This window comes from Suncus etruscus, chromosome 17 (assembly GCF_024139225.1).
Source record: "Suncus etruscus isolate mSunEtr1 chromosome 17, mSunEtr1.pri.cur, whole genome shotgun sequence".
Classification (NCBI taxonomy): domain Eukaryota; kingdom Metazoa; phylum Chordata; class Mammalia; order Eulipotyphla; family Soricidae; genus Suncus; species Suncus etruscus.
Genome location: NC_064864.1, coordinates 30278106 through 30296630, shown reverse-complemented (window position 1 = coordinate 30296630; position 18525 = coordinate 30278106). Strand labels below are relative to the sequence as shown.

Below are 18525 nucleotides of genomic sequence, written 5' to 3'. Positions count from 1 at the left end.
TTTTAGAAGGTCAAAGGGACAGACTGGGTCTAGGACAATTCATTGTCCTAATGGTGACTATCCCATTATAAGTTGAAAAGTTCCCTGTTTTTCTTCTGGGGATATGGAAATCCAGAGGGAAATGTATTTTATTTCTTCATCTTTCTGGAAACTACACTCAGTCATGTAACCTGTCAGTAGGACAGAAGGGTTGAACCCTGCTTTTTTTTTTTTTCTGTTTCCACTCATTGGGTGGTAGAAGTGGCAAATATCTCAAAGAACTTTTCAAAATACATTTCAGCGAAACAAGATAAGACAAATCTGCCCTCTTAGCTGCTTGCCTGCAGGCAGGTGAAAAAGAAAAGCTTCCTTTTTAACCTAAGTCAATCAATCTTTTTGTTTAATTTTGGGGGGCCACACCCGCGGGGCTCAGGGGTTACTCCTGGCTCTGTGCTCAGAAATCACTCCTGATAGACTGGGGTTCAGGGGGGACCATATGGGATGCTGGGATCAAATCCGTTCCATCCTGAGTGGCCACATGCAAGGCAAACGCCCTGCTGCTCTGCTATTGCTCCGGCTCGGATTTATGTTGCTTTAAACCAGAATTGGAAAGGCTTCAGAGATGGCCAATAGTAATCCAGAGATCACTAATGCCACTGCGACATTGCAGAGCTACATTGACCATTTATTTTCCTGCTACTGTCTGCTGTTCTATTTTAACCAGCTAATGCCCTCTAGTGGCTCAGAATTGCTGTGCTTCAAAACCTTGAGTTACCAAGGCCCCCAGCTCTTAGGAAATGTGTCATTTTTCCTTTTCTTCTTTCTTTTCATTATTATTATTTTTATTGTTGTTTAAGGTCACACCTAAAAACAGCAGCGCTCAGGTATTACTCCTGGCTTTACGCTTAGAAATTGCTCCTGGCAGGCTTGGAGGACCATATGGGATGCTGGTATTCAAACCACCATCCTTCTGCATGCAAGGTAAATGCCCTACCTCCATGTTATCTCTCCAGCCCCCTTTTCTTTTTTTTTTTTTTTTTTTTTTTTTTTTTTGGTTTTTGGGCCACACCTGTTTGACGCTCAGGGGTTACTCCTGGCTATGTGCTCAGAAATCGCCCCTGGCTTGGGGGGACCATATGGGACGCCGGGGGATCGAACCGCGGTCCGTTCCTTGGTAGCGCTTACAAGGCAGACACCTTATCTCCAGCGCCACCTTCCCGGCCCCCAGCCCCCTTTTCTTCTTTCTTTTCTTTTTTCTCTTCTTTCTTTTCTCCTGTCATTCTTTCTTGCCATTGTATTTTGCAGTAATGATAATGGTAGAGTTTCATGTGAAAAACATCCTGCTCTTAATATATCCTTCATGCTTTCTTCAAGCTATATTCAAAAGTAATTTGAGAGGACAGAATGATAGAACAGTAGGTAGGGCTTGGCCTTGCAAGGGGGCTAACCCGGCTTTGATCTCTGACGGTCCCCCAAGCCCACCAGAAGTGATCTCTGAGAGCAGAGGCAGGAGTAATCCTTGAGCACTGGTGAGTGAGGTCCAAAAACAAACAAACATAAAAAATGTAATATGTGGGCCCGGAGAGATAGCACAGCGGTGTTTGCCTTGCAAGCAGCCAATCCAGGACCAAAGGTGGTTGGTTGGAATCCCGGTGTCCCATATGGTCCCTCGTGTCTGCCAGGAGCTATTTCTGAGCAGACAGCCAGGAGTAACCCCTGAGCACTGCTGGGTGTGGCCCTAAAACCAAAAAAAAAAAAAAAAGTAATATGTGAGATGTAAGTCTTGTAGGAAAACTCATAAGACCTGGCAAGCCAACAGATTCAGGTCCTTGGTTGGGTGCCTTCTTTCATTCTGTGCTCACTGGTTGTATCTTGCTTAGGTATCAGTTCTGATATGTCTTATGCAACTACATAGAGATATCTGTAGTAACTATTACTCTCTAACTTCAAGAATGCAGGCACCAGGGACTAGAGAAATAGCACAGTACGAGGGCATTTGCCTTGCAAGCAGCTGACCATGATGGACTTGTGTTTGATCCCCAGCATCCCATTTGATCCCCCAAGCCAGGAGCTATTTCTGAGCACATAGCCAGGAGTAATTTCTGAGCATCACTGGGTATGGCCAAAAAGCAAAAAAAGGAAAAAAAAAAAAGAATACAGGCACCTAACTCAAAAGGACTGGATCCACAGATTAAAATAATAACTTTAGAATTTGACACCTCTCCATCTCTTTTAGTCAGGCTTTCCATATGTATTTGGCTCTTAGCATCTTCTAGATTATACCCTCACTACTCTGGGTCCATAAGGGAAAGCTTGAGGAGTCAGAAACAATGCATTACTGCATTAGCTATCATTATCATTATTGCTCCCCCAAAGTTCCCCAATATTCTAGATTTGAGTCATTGTGAACCAGTACAAGCAAATACCCACCCACCTCTTAATCTATCCCTATGGCCTAAGAAATGAAAGAAATGAGACTGCTTGTCTCGAAGACAGATATGGGTGGAGAGGAAGGAAGGAAATGGGGGACATTCGTGGTGAGAAGGTTGCACTGGTGAAGGGGAGTATTTTTTATGACTGAAACCCAAGTAAAAACATGTTTGTAACCAGGATGCTTAAATAAAGGTTTTTTTTGTTTGTTTGTTTGGTTGGTTTTGGTTTTGGGCCACACCCGGCGGCACTCAGGGGTTTTCCTGGCTGTCTGCTCAGAAATAGCTCCTGGCAGGCACAGGGGACCATATGGGACACCGGGATTCGAACCAACCACCTTTGGTCCTGGATCGACTGCTTGCAAGGCAAACGCCACTGTGCTATCTCTCCGGGCCCAAATAAAGTTTTTTTTTTTTTAATTTCAAAAACAAAGGGGCCAGAGCGATAGCACAGAGGAAGGACCTTGCACGTGACTGACCCAGGACAGACATTGGTTTTATCCCCAGCATCCCATGATTCCCCCAAGTCAGGAGCGATTTCTGAGTGCATAGCCAGGAGTAACCCCTGAGCATCACCGGGTGTGGCCCAAAAACCAAAAAGAAACAAAAAAGATTTTTTTTTTTTTTTTCAAAAAAGAATGAAGGAAATGTGTGACTCTGGGCAGCTCTGCATTTCATTGTTCCTTTTTGTTTAATTTTTTTGGCCACACCCAGTGACAGTCAGGGGTTATTCCTGGCTCTGAGCTCAGAAATCTCTCCTGGCTTGAAGGACCATATGGGGCGCGAACTGCAGTCAGACCTGGGTCAGCTGCTTGCAAGCAAATGCCCTACCACTGCGCCATCGCTCGGCCCCATCATCTCATTGTTCTTAATTAGTCTATGAGCCACCACTGAAGTTCAGGAATCAATACTGACTCCAAAACAAAGGTGCATGGGGTCAATTTTTTACTGGGGGGGGGCGGTGCTATGAATTCTCTAAAACAAGAGGGATACCATTTTCATAGAAGGCCCCAGGTGTCTTCCCCTCTTTATCCTCTTCTGTTTCTCTCCCTAATCTCCTCCTCTCTTTCTCTCTCCTTCTCTTTCTCTTCTCCTTTTCCCGTTGCACCTGCCTGACTTGCATTTGATTCCCATCACCAGAGTGCCCCAAGCCCCATCAGGAGTGATCCCTGAAAAAAAGAGCCAGGGGTAAGCCCTGATCTCCACCTGATGTGACCGAAGAACAAAAATTAAAATGAATGGGAGTGTCTCCTTTCCTGTCAATTCTATATAATTCCAGGGTTGAACTTGATGTGATCCCAACCCACCTCTGAACCTGTCACTGTCTGATCAGAGTCTCAAGACAGGATTGAGCTGGGTATGTAGGGAAGGGGAAAGATCCATGGAAAAAGAGAGAAACGTAGTTCTGGGGAAAGAAAGGCAGATGCTGTTGCTAGGAGCATGGACCCAGCAGGCAGGCAGGGACAGGAAAGAGGACAACCAGGTGCGGAGTAGAGACCACTCCTGGGAAACAGAGTTGATGTAAGGACTTTAGGCTCCATTCTAGATTCTGTGTACTTGGTCTCTGAGTGGGATATGGGTGGAGTCAGCATGATAGAGTGGAGGGACAAAGAGGAGCTTCTTTTTTGTTTTGTTTTGGGACCACACCCGGTGATGCTTAGGGGTTACTCTGGCTATGCACTCAGAAACCGCTTCTGGCTTGGGGGACCATATGGGATGTAGGGGATAGAATCATGATTTGTCCTAGGCTAGTGCGGGCAAGGCAGATGCCTTACCGCTTGCGCCACAGCTCCAGCCCCGAAGAGGGAGCTTCTGACTCCACCAGCTACAGTAGGTGTTCCTTCCAAGCTCATTCAAAGAAAGGGAGATAGGAAATGAAGAATGAGGTCCCCTTCATATGAGTCATCCACCTCATTTTTTTTTTTTTGGTGTTTGGTTTTGGGGCCACAGCTGGTGATGCTCAGGGGTTACTCCTGGCTATGCGCTCAGAAATAGCTCCTGGCTTGGGGGACCATATGGGATGCCAGGGATCGAACACAGGTCCATCTTGGGCAGCTACTTGCAAGGCAAATGCCCTCCCGCTGTGCTATCTCTCCAGCCCCTGGTACCTACATTCTTGAAGTCAGAGAGTAATAGTTACTACAATAGCTCTATGTAGTTGCATAAGACATATCATATGGGATGCTGGGAGACTGAACCGAGGTTCATCATAGGTCAGCCGGTGCAAGGCAAATGCCCTACCACTTGTACCACCATTCCAGCCCCGATCCACCATCTCTTAACCCTTCACTATGGCCTAAGAAATGAAAGAAATGAGAATGCCTGTCTCAAAGACAGGCAGAAAAATGGGGAGAAGGGAGATGGGCAGCATTGATGGTTGAAGCAATAGTGACAGAAGGCCTGGAGGTGGAGGTGAGCAGGCCAGAATTTATTTAAATTTACATCTTCCCATGCCCTTCAACAAGCCTTTTATTCTGCTCTGGCCTCTCTGATCCTACATGATGAGAGATAGCACTTCCTCAGACTGAGCTGGTTCTTAAGGTTAATTGAAAGTAGCCTTTCCTGAATGATCCAATATTCTGAATTATTAATCACCTACAGGCAATTGTAGGTCTTTCAACATTTGATTTCCTGCAGCTCTCCTTGGGAATGCTGCTGCTGATGAAAATATGACTTCCTTCAACCCTGGCAAAGAGCAACCCTGCTTACTGCTGCCTCCAGATTCCTTCATTCCCAGAGATTCATTAAGGAACAAGATCTGAAACAGGAAATAGGGCCAGGGCTGCAGGCTGACGAACAGACTGTGTTGAAGAGAGTTGACTCCAGGTCAGGCTGGTGAGGCAGTGGGAGAGGAGACAGGATGCTGTCAATGGCGCAGAGACTTTTACAGTCATGTTCACAAGAAATGACCTCAGGGGGCCTAGTGTAGTTCTCTGATCTGATAGAGGAAAGGAAAGGAGAGGAATGAGGAGGGGTGGGTATGAGTTCTAGTCCCATGTCTTATCAGTGGATCATGGAATGTCTTTGACTTGTTTTCATTATCTGAGAGAGTGACCCTGACCCTGCAAGAGTCCAACAATTTGGTCTACATGAGTGAATATGCAACCAGGAGAGGGATTGTGCTGGCCAGAGAGGCAATATAAAGAAACAGGTATTGAGACCATCATGGGATGCAGGAGAGGAGGGCCCGTATAGCACACTGTGTCATTGTTTCTGGAAGGTCAGGGCATTCAGCCCTGCCAGAGTCTTTCAGTGTCCAGGGGTCCCTATTTGTCTCCATGTCCCTTGTCCCTGACCCACCCAGATCCCCACTGTCATCACCCAAGGACTGGTGGCATACCACCTGGAACTCTCCACACCCCTGCACCACTTTATGTATGGCTTTTTTTTTTTTATTTTATCCACACCTGGCGGTGTTCAGGGATTACTCCTGGCTGTCTGCTCAAAAATAGCTCCTGGTAGGCACAGGGGACCATATGGGACACCGGGATTCGAACCAACCACCTTAGGTCCTGGATCAGCTGCTTGCAAGGCAAACGCCACTGCCCTGAACCACTTTAAAGAGGGTTCTACCAAGTTCAAAGTCAGTCCCATGGAGGGTAAGTGCTTCCTTCTCTTCCCCACCAGAGCTTTCCTTTGTCCAAATCCCCAACCCTAACTCCTTGAGAAGTGCCAGGGGAAAATGAAAGGCAGGCCATCCCATCAGAGGGCTGAGATCCTTTACAAACATACCTGATCAATCCCACACAGGACACATCCTCTCTCTTTCTCCAGGGTAGTTGGCCCTGCCCACAGACCCTGAGCACTGTCCATGGGCAGAAGCTGCTACGCCTCAAATTAATCATGGGGGTGTAAGTGACAGCCGCAGTCTCAGCTTCTCACACCCACTCAATGATGCTCCTTCTCTTCCAGTCTCCTGCTGAGCAAATTTTGGAGAAAGTTAGAGAATCCCACCTGAGACCAGCCTGTGAGGTTCCAGGACCATTGGAGACAGGGCCAAACCAGAAGTTTGAAGGGATTGCAAAAAGACAGTTTATTTCTACTCACATGCCCAAGGAAATAGTTTGTTTTAGCCAGAATCCCAAGACTAAGGCCTTGGGAATTGAGAAAATGGCATTTCCTGAGTCCCTGCAGAGCTCAGCCAGCAGCACCCCTTCCTCCCTCCCCAGTAGAAGCCTGGTTCTTTGCCTTTTCTGGGGTTCAATTCTGGGAGATGTGCTGTCCCAGCAGGACTGAGAAGTGGAGGACATGGCTTTCCCCAGATGTCTTAGACTTGGTGGTCTTTGCCCCCAGAGCTGGGGGCCCTGGTGATGGGGGCCGTTGCTGGTGGGATGCCATGCTGCTGCTGATTGGGATGAGCTGCTCTCTCTGGAAGAGGCTTTGAGCCACTTTGATTATGAGAAGCTGCCATGGCCACAGATGGATCCAGTATACAGGAAAACAAATCCTGCCTTCCAAAAGCCAGAACCCAAATAAGAATAAGGCTGACAAGGCCACATCCCTTTGAAAAGCATTCTGCCCTTTGAATCTTCCCAGCATTTCTCCTGAGTTTGCATCCAGCACAATGTCACTCCTGTACACGAGGGTTCCCATTCCTAGGATCTCACACCCACATGCAAGTGCTTCCTCCCTGGGACTTGGGCCGCCATGGCATAGTAGCCTTCTAACTTTCAATCTGTATAAGAAGAGGTGGATATACCCTACTAACAGAGGTATGAGGCAGTCCAACTTCAAATAGGCCTAGGAGTCATATCTGGCCCAGATTGGGGTATAGCAGGCATCCCATGTAAACCCAAGTTCTACTGAGAGCAGCATAGTTGGCAGCTGTGGTAGCTTTACAAGGGTCTATCAGTGATGCCAGGCTCAAAGGCATAAAGAGTGTAGGAATCTTCTCTGACTACATATCCCATGCTACAAGCTTTTAAAGCTGGACAAAGACACAGAGGGGTCCTTGGTCACTCTCTGCAGTGGCACCCAGTTTTGGCCTTGGGAGATGGTGTCGTCATAAAGGGCACCTGGTGTTCTGTTCAGAGCCAGGGAAATAAAATGTACATAGATGCCATCAAATGGTGTGGTGTGGCCTCAGGAAACTTAGCTCAAAGAGGGTGAATGCCAAGATAAAGGAGGAAATGCCAGAGGGATCCAGGAAGAGGAAAGAACACCATTGTATGAGTCTTGAGTCCTCACCAGGACACATACACACAAATGCACGTAGGCACATACATATGCAGGCACACACACACACACACACACACACGTCAGCACACAGGCAGGCAATACACACACACACACACACACACACACACACACACACACAGCCAAAAGCTCTCTATACCCACAGCAAGAGGGAGGTAGAAAAAGAGCATTCTCCTGGTCAGCCTGCTAGACTCTGTGCCTGTTATCTGGGACCCATATTTACTTGGGTCCTTGGAGCCCAGCATTCTAGAGATTTCTTTTTTTTTTTTTTGGTTTTTGGGCCACACCCGTTTGACACTCAGGGGTTACTCCTGGCTATGTGCTCAGAAATCGCCCCTGGCTTGGGGGGACCATATGGGACGCCGGGGGATCGAACCGCAGTCCGTTCCTTGGTAGAGCTTACAAGGCAGACACCTTATCTCTAGCGCCACCTTCCCGGCCCCTGGAGATTTCTTATAGTGGCTGCCAGCATGGTGTTGATTTGGACAAAATGCTTAGAAACACAACTCTTTTTCCTCTTCCCCCATAAGGGAACACTGCAGGGAGGGCCTTAAGCAAGGTTGTGACCAGTGATCAACTAGACCATGGAAAGCAGCCAGGCTGAAAACTGGGCCCTGTCCTATGGGTGAGCAGAGTTAATTAAAGGGTCAGAAGTTTAATCAACACAAGGGTTTATAAAAAATAGAAAAGAAAGAAAGAAAGAAAGAAAGAAAGAAAGAAAGAAAGAAAGAAAGAAAGAAAGAAAGAAAGAAAGAAAGTCAGATAGCAAAAGAGAGAAAGAGAGAAAGAAAGAAAAAGAGAGAAAGAGAGAAAGAGAGAAAGAGAGAAAGAAAGAGAGAGAAAGAGAGAAAGAAAGAAAAAGAGAGAAAGAAAGAAAGAAAGAAAGAAAGAAGAAAGAGAGAGAAAGAAAGAAAAAAGAAAGAGAAAGAAAGAAAAAAGAAAGAAAGAGAAAAAAGAAAGAAAGAGAGATAAAGAAAAAAGAAAGAGAAAAGAAAGAAAAGAAAAAGAAAAAAGGAAGAAAGAAGAAAGAAAGAAAGGAAGAAAGAAAGAAAGAAAGAAAGAAAGAAAGAAGAAAGAAAGAAAGAAAGAAAGAAAGAAAGAAAGAAAGAAAGAAAGAAAGAAAGAAAGAAAGAAAGAAAGAAAGAAAGAAAGAAAGAAAAGAAAGAAGAAAGAAGTTAAATCATTACTGTGGACTCTGAAGGGGCCCCAGGAAGGAGCAGTGTGGTGCCTTGATATCAAGAGGTCTCTGGAGGAGAGGTGGGTGTTCATTCACGTACAGAGGACAGGAGGGTGTTCAGTAGAGCCTAGTGAAGGATCATTGAGACAGAATGGGCCAGGGAGGGGGTGAAACCCCCCACTTCCTCTGACCTCTTTCATAGGATGCACATGTACAACAGGGACCATCAGCTAGACCATTCAAGAGAGCCAGGCTTCCCTGAGGGCTGCCTGGGATGGCTGTGGGTTCTTAGTGGAGTATTATCAGGAGGCTGAGTGACTGGTAGTGGGTCTGGTCAAGGCACAGTAATTGCAAATTCTATCCAAGACCTGCAGTTTCCTGATGAAGTTCCCTCAGCTGCCAGATGAGTGGTGCTTCCTCAAGTCCAAGGCCACATCAGAAACCCACACTTTGACCAACTTTCTCTTCTGGCCTCTGAGCAGCCAGCTAACCTGTGCTCTGAATTCCAAGCAGGGAGCAGAGACTGTGCCAGACAGCCCTGCTTCCTAGAGCTAGCAGGGGCCTGCTTGCTTCTCCCAGTCTGTTGAGGGTCTCCTAGAGCAGGACTAGAGCTAGAGAGTCTTAGGGCTGAGAGGGCAAGACCTGTACGCCTCCTGGCCAGAGAAAAAGAAAACACAGGCTAAATACCAGACTCTTCTTTTATGGAACTCCCAGAAATCACCCAAGTCCTAGAGTGGTGTGGGTCTTTGGCAAGGGTATCCCCAGAAGGCAGAGGGGGAGTCTGTTGACTGAGGGAGTGGAGTTTATCCCATGTTGTCAGCAGCCAGCACAGGCCCCAAAAGTGTTCTGCTCTGCAGTATAAAGTTTCTTTGCTACTCTGAGGTAGGCTGGCTCCAGTCAGAACGGTCAGCAATGGTCCAGCACTGGGCAAGTGCACAGGGACATGGCCCTTAGTGATGACTGAAGTCCCTGTGGAAAGCCAAGTAAGTTCTTATTATTAAACTAAATTCCTTTGGAGCTGAATGGCAGGCTGGCTGGCCAGTATTGGAAGAGTGATGGCTGTGCATCAGAGAGATATGACAAAGGTTAAGTCATTTGCCTTGTATGCACCTGACCCAGGTTTGATCACTGACATCACATAGGGTCCCCTGAGCCCCACCATGAGTGATTCCTGAGCACAGAGCCAGGAATAATCCCAGGGTATGGCCCACACACACACACACACACACACACACACACACACACACACATACACACATACATGAGAGAGAGAGAGAGAGAGAGAAAGAGAGAGAGAGAGAGAGAGAGAGAGAGAGAGAGAGAGAGAGAGAGAGAGAGAGAGAGAGAGAGAAACAGACCCCTGTTTTCTGATTCCCTTCAGGACCCTGGATTTTCTCCTCCATGGAGAAGGGGAAAGAGAGATATGAGTGATAATTATTGACCATTTCCAACTATGACAGGAGTATTATATCAGAGAGAACAGTTTTTCCATTTGCAGATCAAGGAGTCTCCAGGAGAAGCAAGTTGGAGAACCCAATTCAGAGCAAAATGGGTGGGTTTCAGACTCTATGCCTAGGTTTCAACTGGTGCCTCTTACACTTTCTCTGTTTTGGGACCACATGTGCAGCACTCAGGATCCTGGATTTCTTGGATCTCTACTCAGGGATCTCTTCTGGAAGTGTCTGTTGGGAATCAAACCCCAGTTGGCCTTGTACAAGGCAAGTGGCCTACCCATAGTAATATCTTTCTGGCTATACCTCTCACACTTTTTTTTTCTCCCTCCCCACTTTCACAATTTTTTTAAAACTTGATTGATTGATTGATTGATTGATTGGGTTTGGGGCCACACCCAGCATCGCTCAGTGGTTATTCCTGGCTCTACACTCAGAAATCACCCCTGGCAGGCTAGGGACCATATAGAATGCTAATGTATTGATGCTAAACCAGCATTATTTTTTCAAATGTGAGTCCTTGGCCTTCTGGCCAGCAGAAATAATGGCCAAGAAGGAAATAATAGGAAGATCAAGGGTCATTGCAGTTAATCCACATGGACTAACTGGCCCAACTAAGATGCTCCAAGGTTCACATTTTGTTCACAGTAAATAGCAGAGTCTGAAACATGGGTCCCAAGTGTGGGGCTTGAGCAGTATCTGCCGAATATAACAGGTAAGAACCTCACCTTCCTTCTGGGACTCTGGGACTATCTGGCCTGCTATCACAACACTTTTCCCCTTGCCTACACTGAATATGACCTAAACCCTATATGGCCATATAGATTCTGCTCCTGGATACTGTGCTGTTGATGATTAACAAAGGTTAGTTCCTGGGATCTCACTCTGGGAAGGAAATGGTAGGAGCACATGGCCGAAGGATTGAGAGCTTTTTCTGTAAAGCTAGAAATTCCATTATGATGACTGAAGGTGTGATGCAAAATTTACTGTGGTTTGAAAAGCAGAAACCACATCATCAACTCCTTCAGAAGTTAGAGCCTCCTTTTATGAGGCTAATATCACACTTATTCCTAAAGAAGGCAAAGACACCACCAAAAAAGAAAACTACAGACCAATCTCACTAATGAACATTGATGCAAAGATACTTAACAAAATCTTAGCAAACCGAATCCAACACCTCATCAAAAAAATCATACATCACGATCAAGTGGGATTCATCCCAGGAATGCAAGGTTGGTTCAACATACGCAAATCAATTAACATTATACACCACATCAACAATATGAAGGACAAAAACCACATGATCATATCAATCGATGCAGAGAAGGCGTTTGACAAAATCCAACATCCGTTCATGTTAAAGACACTTAGCAAAATAGGGTTAGAAGGCACCTTCCTTAAGATAGTTACAGCTATTTATGAAAAGCCTACAGCCAACATTATACTTAATGGTGAGAAACTAGAGGCATTCCCACTAAGGTCAGGAACTAGGCAAGGCTGTCCACTCTCTCCACTCTTATTCAATATAACCTTAGAAGTCTTAGCAATAGCAATCCGACAAGAGAAGGGAATCAAAGGAATTCAAGTAGGGAAAGAGGAACACAAGCTAGCTCTATTTGCTGATGATATGATGATATACATCAAAAACCCTAAAGAATCCACAGAAAAACTCCTAGAAACAATCAACCAATACAGTAAAGTGGCTGGATACAAAGTCAATACACAGAAGACAGTAGCGTTTTTATATACAAACAATGAAGTTGAGGAGAGAGAGATTAAAAATACAATTCCATTTAAGATAGTATCAAAAAATATCAAATACCTAGGAATCAATCTTACAAGAGAAGTGAAAGATCTATACCAGGGAAACTTCAAAACACTTCAGAAAGAAATTGAAGACGATCTAAAGAAATGGAAGAACATCCCATCCTCATGGATAGGTAGAATTAACATAGTCAAAATGACTATTTTGCCCAAACTGCTATATAGATTTAATGCAATTCCTATCCAAATCCAGACACAATTTTTTAAAGAAATAGAACAATCAATTATAAAATTCATTTGGAACCATAAAAGACCCAGGATAGCTAAACACATTCTGAAAAATGAGAAGTTGGGAGGCATCTCCTTACCTAACTTGAAACTATACTATAAAGCTATAGTATTAAAAACAGCATGGTACTGGAACAGAGACAGGACCTCAGACCAGTGGATTAGAACAGAATTCCCAGACATAAACCCCCAGATATATAGCCAATTAATATTTGATAAAAGAGGCAAGAATATGAAATGGAACAAAGAAAGCCTATTCAACAAATGGTGTTGGTACAACTGGAAACTCATATGCACGAAAGTGAAAATCGACCCATATCTCACTCCTTATACAAAAGTCAACTCAAAATGGATCAAAGATCTGGAAATCAGACCTGAATCTATAAAGTTTATCGAGAATAAAATAGGCAGAACACTCGAAGACCTTTATATCAAAAGGGTCTTTGAGAATGGAGTACCAATGGCAAGAACGTTAGCATCAACTATAAACAAATGGGACTATATTAAACTAAAAAGCTTCTGCATGTCAAAAGAAACCCTACTTAAAGCAAGAAGACAGCTAACAGAATGGGAAAAAATTTTTTCACCTGATATATCAGATAAAGGGCTGATATCTAGAACATACAAAGCGCTCAGAAACCTGAGCCCTTCAAAACCAAACGAAGCCATAAAAAAATGGGGAGACGAAATGAATAGACATTTCTCTGAGGAAGAGAGAAGGATGGCCAACAAATACATGAAAACATGCTCACCTTCACTCATCATCAGGGAGATCCAAATCAAGACAACAATGAGATACCACCTCACACCAGTGAGGTTGGCTCACATCAAAAATACTGGGAACAACCTTTGTTGGAGAGGATGTGGTATGAAGGGAACTCTCATTCATTGCTGGTGGGAATGCCCCTTGGTCCAACATCTATGGAGAAAAGTCTGGAGAGTGCTCAAAGAACTCAGAATTGAGCTGCCATTTGACCCAGCAATTGCTCTTCTAGGCATATATCCCCAAGATGGAAGGACATTCATTCCAAAATACGTATGCACCCCACTATTTATTGCAGCACTCAGTATAATAGCCAAATCTTGGAAACAACCTCGATGCCCAACAACAGATGAATGGATCATTAAGATGTGGTACATATATACAATGGAATATTACATGGCAGTTAGAAATGATACAATCACAGACTTTGCAGCAACGTGGATGGACCTAGATCATGTTATGTTAAACGAAGTAAGTCAGAGGACAAAAGAAAAACACAGAATGGTAGCACTTTTCTGAAACACCTAGAACATTGACATCTTTATTTTGGTGTGGAGATTACGGTTGATGTCTCCAATATTATTTTATTTTATTTTGTTTAGTCTTTTTCTTTCTTTTTGTACTTGAGTATGATTGGATTTCAGAACCGAGACTACTGTGTGGTGTTTGCCTTTATTGCTGTAGTGCTTATCGGTTATTTAATTTGATATTTTTTTTGGTATTGTTGTGGTATTTTAATTACTTTTTTCACATCCTCTCTCAAACTGAGGTTGGAAGCTTCTAGAAAGGACTTTGCCTATTTTCAGCATATTTGATTTTTGATTGGGAAGAGGACATATTAGGTGATGGGTATTCCCCTGATTCAATGTGAATAGGTATCCGGAATATTATAGTGAAAGATATGTAAGCCATTATGAAAAAAAAAAAAAATTGTGGTTTTTTTTTTTTTTTTTTTTTTTTTTTTTTTTTTTTTTTTTTTTTTTGGTCGGAGGCTTTTTTTGACTTATATGTATTATTATTATAGCAATTATATTATATGTTATGTTGTGTTGTTATATCGTGTTGTGTTGGTTTGCCTCATTATGTTAATTAATTTTGTCCTTTAAATGAATTCTTATTTTAAAAAAAAAAAACAAAAACAAAACAAAACAAACAAACAAACAAAAAAAAAAAACAACTTTAATTTGCCCTGAAGAAAAAGAAAAAAAAAAATAAAATAAATAAAAGATAAGATAAGGCCTCCCAATTCTTACCACAGGCTGTGTGCTTTACACTGACTGTATAGAATGAGGAGGTACAGTAAAGGCACCAAAAAAAAAAAAAAAAATGGTGGGACACATATTAAAAAAAAAAAAAAAAAAAAAGAAAAGCAGAAGTTAGAGGCCAGGAAATTGTATCTATCACAGTTGCAGCTGGCATTTCCTTTTTGCATACTCAATGCATTATTATAAATCAGTATAACTGGTAGATGTGCAGTAATCTGAGTAAAAAATGGAAGGTAGCAAACATACATTCATTTTGTGCCTCTTTGACTTCAGTTCTGATACCAGTGAGTACATAAATACAAGCTTATCTGTCAGTAGTTCTTATGGATGAATATCTTGTGTTTGTCTCTTTTCATTATTTTATTTTATTTTATTTTTTGTTTTTGGGCCACACCCGGCGATGCTCAGGGGTTACTCCTGGCTGTCTGCTCAGAAATAGCTCCTGGCAGGCACGGGGACCATGTGGGACACCGGGATTCAAACCAACCGCCTTTGGTCCAGGATCGGCTGCTTGCAAGGCAAACGTCGCTGTGCTACCTCTCCGGGCTCTACACACACTTTTTCAACATAGTCCACACTCCAATAAAATTTTTGAAGGATGTGCAGTCAGGCCATACTGGTAGTGCTCAGGGTTACCTCTGACTCTGTGCTCAAGGATTACTCCAGTGTTTTGCATTGAACCTGGGCTGCCTATAGCAGAGAGGTAAGGAGTTTGCCTTGCATGTGGCTAACACAGGACGGACCTAGGCTCGATTCCTGGCATTCCATATGGTTCCCCGAGCCTGCCAGGAGCGACTTCTGAGCTCAGAACCAGATATAATCCCTGAGCTCTGCCGGGTGTGACCCAAAAACCAAAAAAAAAAAAAAAAAAAAAAAAAGAGAGAGAGAAAGAGAGAGAATAAAGGCTTTCATGTTTCTCCTCTTCCACACAGGTTGTTACCTTCTCCTCGCTATACTCTGGAGCCTACAGTTTTAGAGACATCGACCATTTAAACCGTTGTGTTTCTTCACAAAGTTATTCTACATACCACATATAAATAATATCATTCTGTATTTATCCTTCTTCCACTGGCTTCATATAACATATATCTTCCATTTCCATCCATGTTGCTGTAAATTGCATGATTGCACATTCCTTACAGCTGTGTAGTATTGCATTGTATATATGTACACATCTCATGAACCACTCATCTGTTATTGTATATCTAGGTTGATTTCCAAGTCTTAGCTATTGTACTGTGTGCTGCAATGAATTGCAGCGTGCATACATTCTTTTGGATGTTTTTCTGTCATGGAGATAGATACCCAAGAGAGGGATTGCTGGGTCATATGGTAGCTGAATTTTGCAAACTGGTGCTTTTTAAATCCAAACTCTGGCCACTGCCTATGGCCTCTCTTGCTGGTCTCACATACCTCAGCTCAATTCAAACTCAAAACAATAGATTTGTATGGTCAAGTGGAAGGCTACAAAATTCATATGCAAAATTCCATGACTTTTCTGTAGAAAAATAATGAAAGATAAGGAGATATTTAAAAAAAAAAATCCCGGTACCAGACAGATAGCATGGAGGTAGGGCATTTGCCTTGCATGGAGGTGGTTCGAATCCCGGCATCCCATATGGTCCCCTAAGCCTGCCAGGAGCAATTCCTGAGCGCTGCCGGGTGCGGGTGTGACCAAAAAAAAAAGTCTCTGTTCCCTTATATCTCCTCCCTTTTCCGTAAATTTAAAAAATAGTGCTTTGGAGTGGAAAGAAATGACAGTATCCAAGTATTGTTCTACACTTCTTATCAAGTTTTAGGTAGGTCATATCTGAAGGGTTTCAACTGATAATGTAAATCTATTGGTGCAGGGCAGGAAGTCAATTGTCCTCTGAAGATCAAGTTCATTCCTCAAGCCATTGGAATTCCTTTGGAATTCCTCGAACTAGTTGGAGAATTTTATTCAAGGTGATTCAAGTAAGTAGGGGACTGGTTGCAAGCAGCAGTTTTTTTTATTGTGAGAACCAAGGTCCCCTAAGTTCATAATAAAGGCCCTGGCCAAAAATGAGCATCAATCCTAGTAAAATAGTTTTTCCTGAGACAGGTTAAAAGCAATTCTTCAGGCAAGTTTAAAAAATTGGGTATATTGGGGTCAGAGCGATAGTGCAGCAGTAGGGTGTTTGCCTTGCACGCAGCTGACCGAGGATGGATCTGAGTTCGATCCCCTGGCGTCTCATATGGTCCCCCAAGCCAAGAGCAATTTCTGAGCGCATAGCCACGAGTAACCCTAGAGAGTCACCAGGTGTGTCACCCCCCAAAAAAAAATGTTGACTATTTTTCTACTTTTAGCTAAAGTAGAGGGAGTTAACTCATTTTCACGATGAGCCAAGGCGGTTGGAATTAACTCAGAAATAAAACCACAGAAGGAATGCAGGAATGCCAAGACCCTCCCTATTCTGTAAGGACAGAGGAACCTAGGTGGGTCTTGAATGTTCCACCTGATAAGGCCCCTTGACAACCAACCTTGAATCAATGCTAAGAAATAATATGCTTTGTGTGCAAAACGATATAAGCCAATCATGTATGGAATGAGAGATATAGACCAATCATGTATGTTGTAAAGGTTGAACTATTTGTATTAACCAATGAAATGCTTAAGCTGTTAATGCTTGTGATGTCTATATAAACTGGCTAACATTTTGCTTCAAGGTCCTTGTCAAGACTCCCTTGGTTGGGTGAGATTGGACTTTGGCTAGTTGAATAAACTCACTTTTGCATCTTGCATTATCAGAGTTAGTCTTTGACTTTCAGAGCCAACCTGGGTGTCAACTCGGACCCTAACGTTACTCCTATTGGGGGAGGTGGTGAGGCTCCATTGCAAAGGAACAGAAAAGAAAAAGAATCTTCGTTTAGGAACAGTAAAAATAGCAACATATTGAACTTACACTTTACCTACATGTTGTAAGAGGCAAAGAACAAAAAAAGTATTTAAATTTGAAACAGCAAGGAGCTACTTAGAAAAAAACTGTAATTTTTAAAATTTTGAGGGGGGGTTTGGGTCACATCCCGCTATGCTCAGGGGTTAACTCCTGGCTCTGCACTCAGAAATCGCTCCTGGCATGCAAGGGGAACCATATGGGATGTCCAGATTAGAACCACCATCCATCCTGCATCAGCTGCGTGCAAGGCAAATGCCCTGCTGCTGTGCTATCTCTCCAGCCCCACAAAAACTGTAACTGTAATTTTAAAGGTGACCTAAGTGCAGGGGGTTGTCAAAACCTATACAAAAAGCTAAACTTGGGGTGGGGAGATAGCACAGCGGTAGGGCCTTTGCTTTGCATGCAGCAGATTTGAACAGATGGTGGTTTGAATCCGGCATCCTATATGGTCCCCCTTGCCTGCCATCAGACCCAGGAGTAAACCCTGAGCGTCGCTGGTTGTGACCCAAAAAACCAAAACAAACAAACAGCTGAATTTTTTTTGTTTGTTTTTGGGCCACACCCAGTAACGCTCAGAAGTTGCTCCTGGCTTGAGGGACCTTATGGGACACAGGGGATCGAACCTCGGTCCATCCAAGGCTAGCGCAGGCAAGGCAGGCACCTTACCTCTAGCACCATCGCCCGGCCCCAGAACAGCTAAACTTATAATTCTCTTCCTTCAAGAAGTGAAAACTTTGGGGCCGCAGAGATAGCATGGAGGTAAAGCATTTGCCTTGCATGCAGAAGTACGGTGGTTCAAATCCCGGCATTCCATATGGTCCCAAGCCTGCCAGGAGCGATTTCTGAGCATGAAGCTCAAGAATAACCCCTGAGAGCTGCCGGGTGTGACCAAAAAAAAAAACCATACACAAAACAAAACAAAATAAAAAAAAATAGTGAAAACTTTGATCTTTTAGGAACTGGGGCAATGAGATCACCTGACTTCCTGCTGACACGGATCATTGTGGAGTTGCCAGATTTTCACTTTTTGATGTCTACCTAATATAGGATAGAGAAAATGACAAAATTGAATTATTTTTTAAAACAATTTTTGATTGATTGGTTTCTGGGCCACATCCTGTGGCACTCAGGGGTCATACTCTTGTTGGCTCTGCACTCAGAAATTGCCTTTGGCAGACTGGGGGACCATATGAGATGCTGGGATTCAAGCCACCATCTGTTCGATACAGCTGCATGCAAGTCAAAGGCCCTATCGCTGTGCTATCTCTCCGGCCCCTTTGTCATACTCTTATAGC

General features: G+C 43.7%; 1 pseudogene; it reads left to right on the top strand.

Moving 5' to 3' along the window:
* Positions 1–14283: 14283 nt before the first annotated feature.
* LOC125995649 (uncharacterized) lies at positions 14284–14389 on the top strand (annotated as a pseudogene).
* Positions 14390–18525: the final 4136 nt, after the last annotated feature.